Below are 5,020 nucleotides of genomic sequence, written 5' to 3'. Positions count from 1 at the left end.
AGATACAAATCTTTCTTTCTTGGCAAGAGAAACTGTAGTCAACCTTGAGAAAAGGATGTTTAGAGAAAATATTCAGTTACTGATCCTTGTGTCAAGTAAAAATTTAAGCAAGAAAATATGTGATAACAGTAGCTGCCCATCTACAGAATGGTGCATGTATCAAAATGCTTTTATTATTTCACAGTGTAATAAATTTAAGATGTAATTATTATCAGATGTTTATATATGCATAGGACTTTAGTTTAAACTCATGCTTTCATCTTCTCTGTCAAGAAGAAAAATCTTCAGCTTGAAAAGGTCAGAAGAAACAATAAGAGGGAACTAAAACCAAGATAAATGTAGAGATTAAAAGTGTATAATTGTAAAAGAATTTAAATCTCATGGTCTGGACAAAAATTCATATGGATATTTCGGGGGAGGGATGTAAGACTGGGTGATGTAAACAAATTCTCTGAATTGAATCTTTGAGGAGGCAGGGGAAATAGAAGATGAGCCATTGTGGTTCACATTTCCAAAGAGGAGACACAGATTTTACAAAACACAAACCAAAAGATTTGATATGTGTTTTGGGCAAAATTCTTGACTGAATTATTAAAAACTGGGTTTGTAATACATGAAAAGAAAGTGGGAATAATGAAGAATAAGTCATCCCAGATTAAACTAATTGTTGGTAGAGTTACTAAATTGGCAAGAAAGAATGATATAAACATGGCGTATCATGATTCCAGCAAGATGTTAGACAGTGTCTTTTATAATATTTTTTGTGTGTGTTCAAAACACAGAATTATAAACTGGATTAAAGAAGTTAGTTGGGTTTGAAATGGGTTGAACAACTGCAGTAAAAAAAAATGTCAGTGTTGACCTAAAGAAATTCCAAGAGGGTCTCTTGTATCTCATTCAATGCTTTTACCAGTGGTTTGAATAAAAATTCTCAGCAACTCTCAGAGTACCTATGTTGGGACAGATAGCAATTACTCACATGAGAGGAACAGGACATAAAAGAGCTTGTTTGGCTTAAGTAAGGAGCCAAATCAAACAAAAACGAAACTTAGAAGAAAGAAATAAAGAGCTTTTCACATGGATATGAAGGGCCAGAACATTATTATGAAAGAAGGTAACGAGAGAGACGGAGTAGGGAATAAAAAGCAGAGAGGTTTGGTAAAAGGATGGTGTATTGAGCTTCCTAGGACTGCCATAACAAAGTACCAAAAACTGGGTGACTTGAAACAACAGAAATGTGTTGTCTCACAGTTCTGGAAGCCAGAAGTCCAAAATCAAGGTGTCAGCAGGGCCAAGCTCTGATGGCTCTAAGGGAGAATTCTTCCTTGCCTCTTCTAGCTTCTAGTGCTTACCAAAAATCCTTGTCATTCCTTGGCTTGTCCATGTATCACTCCAGTCACATGACCATCTTCTCCTTGTGTATTCACATCATCTTCCCTCTGTGCGTGTCTGTCTCTGTGTCCTAATTTCCCCTTTTCATAAGGACACCAGTCACATTGGATTAGGGCCCACCCTAATGACCTCATTTTATTTAATTACCTCTGTAAAACCCTGATTCCAAACAAGGTCACATTCTGAGATCCTGGGAGTTAGGACTTCGACATATCTTTTATAGGGGGACACACTTCAACCCATAACAAGACATTCAGTGTGAATGAATAGTAATGTGGCCAACATGAAAAGCATGACTGCAAAGATCAGGAAGAAAGGGAGTTTTGCCCCCCTGATCAGGGCTAACCTACAGAACTGAGGTCAATTCTGGGCCCTTTAACAAGCGATCAGGATGATGAGGTTACTTAAAACCAACTTATTGGACCACGGTTTGGAAGAAATGGGAATGTCTAGCCTGAGGAAGACCAGGCACAGGGGGAAATGAAAGGTGCTTTCAAATACATGATCAGCTGGCTGAAAGTAGAACTAGAGTTGTTTTTCATGGCTCTGTAGTCAGAATTATATTACTGAGAGAGATTGATTCAACTGGATGAAAAGAAGATTCTAGAAGGTAGTGTGTCCAGAGGCGGTTAGAATTTCATAGAAATACTGAATTCCCTATCTTTGGATGTCTTCAAGCAAAGGTTTAACACAGATGGAGGGTGGTTTAAAGGGAATGAAAACATTGGAAATTAGCTTGGATTACTAGTCTTCTGACTTTGATATTCAAGAATTGTGTGAAAAAAGTTATTCTTTCAACTAAAGAATATTAACACCCAAAGTAACCCATAATATCTTCTAAGGAAATGGAATGTACTAACCAAAATTTAGGATTATCTTCTATCAAATAAAATATGAAGGAAAGAAAAATGAGAGGGATCACATATATTAACTGTACAAATAAAAAATGGGTGGTGTAAGTAAATGAAATAGGCTCAGTAAGAATATAGAAAAACCACAAAATCAAATAAAGGAAAGCAGAAAACTTATCCAAGTCACAAGAATTTTAAAATAAAAGTAGTATTTCAATTTTTATAGAAGTAATATGAAAGATGAAATCTAGAATAGGAAATAGAAAATTCAATTAGGACCAAATTTTCTACCCCCAAACCCAAGAGCATAGAGGAAATAGGAAGAATAGATACTATCTGGTGAAGTGAATTGATTTCTCTGAAGAGGTTTGGAGGGAGGAAGAGATCAGTGAAGATGACCTAACAGAAGGAGGTCACATGGACAGTGGAAAGGGCACCAGGTTTGGAAATAAGTCTGAAGACCAGCTGGTCTTGGCTTAGCCACCAACCAGCTGCACAAAGCTACACAAAACACTTCTCTGCTTTTCAGTTTGCTCTGTTATTAAAAAAACAAACAAAGAAGAATCAGATGATGTTTTAACAGTTCCATCCAGCTGTAAAGTTTTGACTCTGATGAATATTCACAGGTAGAGAGTGAGGAAATATTTTAACACAATAAAGACATAAGAACATACAACTTTAAAAGACCGAAAGTAAGAAACAGCCAATGTAACTGCGTAAAGGACTGGAATTAAAAGCAATGGATTGAAACAATAATAGCGGTACTGTAAATGGGGTTGTGCCAATAAGCCAAATGTCTACAGACAGAGACTCTTTTGAGTTTCAAGAAAAATAAAAGGGAAGTCATTAAGTAGTTAACATATTAACTATTACACATGAAGTGTTAACTTTGTATTACCAATGAACATATGAGTACTTTGTATATAAGTTACAAATATTTCTGTAAACTCACTCATTCCCAGGATATTGCTTTGTATGATCCAAGATGTAATATACCCATAAACTGGAGTCTATGTATTTGGCTTCCAAGTCTAATAATGTCAACTTCTAGGCAACATAATTTAGAATTAAGTTCTCAGGTACTTTTTCTGCAATAGCAATTTCATAAAAATTCTCCACCACATTTGACATGAATTTAATGGTTACTATAACCCTTGGTTTTTAAATCTGAAGATATAAATTAACTAACATTTATTCATAATTCAGAATACATACAATAAAACAAGAAGACTCAACATACAAAAAAGGTTTAAATTGGCAGTGATACCTTGGGATTTTGAAGGATAAGTAGGAGTTTTTTTTAACACAAATACTGAGAAATATTCCAGACAGAATGTTTAAAGGCATGGAAGCAAGAAACAAAATGAAAGATTTGGGAAATTATAACTGGTTAAGTATTTCTGAAACAAAGTACTAGGAGTAGACAGGAGGAAAGAGGTGAAACAGAAGGAGATAATTAGTTCACAAAAGGCTTCCTGAATCACTCTAGCAGGGAAGGCCTTTCTTAAGGGCAATAAAAAGCCACTGAAAGACTTTGAGCATTTAAATGACAGGTGCAATTGGCATTTCGGGGGGAAAATGATTCTGGTTGCAGAGTGGATAGGGGATATGAGTTGGAGAAGAAGTGAGAGTAGGCAGGGAAATGAACTGAATTAAAGCCATTGCCAAGGAGATGGGGCAGAGAGGTTTTAGGAGTGAAATCAGTGGGATTTTGGTAACCAATGAGGCATTTCAGACCTGTTATAGAGCCAGTCATAGAGAGGGACCACAGAAGAAAAAACAGGTTTGGGGGAGGGAGGTCCAGTTTGGACCATATTGAGTTTGAGATGCTCAGAAGACAAATACACACACCTCTATATCACCTTTTTCTTTTCTAACCCATGCACATTTAAAAAGTCTATTTTTAGACCATACAACCTAACTGTCTGATTTCTTTTATTAATTAAATCTCTCTTTAAGAAAATAAAAGAGGGGTGCCTGGGTAGCTTGGTTGGTTGAGCGTCAGACTCTTGATTTCAGCTCAGGTCCTGATCTCAGGGTCATAGGATCAAGCCCCATGTTGGGCTTTACGCTCAGGGCAGAGTCTGCTTGTCCCTTTCTCTCTGCCCCTCCTCTCTCTCTCTCTGTCTCTATCTCTATGTCTAAAATAAATAAGTAAAATCTTTAAAAAAAAAAAAAAAAAAAGAAGAAGAGAAAACAGAACTATGTTTTTCCCCAGAGTAAAATCAAGCCCCAGATAATGCTCTATGGAATGGCATTTTCTAAAACAAAACCTGCCCTAATGCTATAAAAGGTAATATCCAATCAAAGACCAGTTAATCAAATGCTTTGTCAATAAAAAGTAATTGTATATGTCACAGCTGGATCATCAAAGTTTAAAGAATGGGAATGCAAAAGATATGCTTAATAGCAAAACTGAACACAACCTCATCTTCCAGGATTCAAAGACTCTGCAAGTAAATGTGCTCTTTGCACCTTACTTAAAACTGCATAATGTGTGGAAATGTTTTTGCCTTTGCTGGATAGCCAAGTCAACTATCCTGCTCTGTGTAATGGTTTGCACTTGGTTTGGATAGAAGAATCTGAGGAGTGACAGCATCTGTAAAAAGGAAGGGGACAGTGGGCCAAGTTTGCATTCTCCTTTGGCAATGTAGAGCCAGACTCATAGGAATGTGGTCAAGACATAATGTTACATTTAACTGATATTTAACATGCCATAGTTGGGAAGGCCACAGAGTTGCTGCAGTGTGTGTCAATATGCCCTATGAGAAAAACAG

The sequence above is a fragment of the Halichoerus grypus genome, chromosome 9 (genome assembly GCF_964656455.1).
Source record: "Halichoerus grypus chromosome 9, mHalGry1.hap1.1, whole genome shotgun sequence".
NCBI lineage: Eukaryota > Metazoa > Chordata > Mammalia > Carnivora > Phocidae > Halichoerus > Halichoerus grypus.
The sequence above is the reverse complement of the archived record's forward strand: the minus strand, read 5'-3'. Positions refer to the sequence as shown.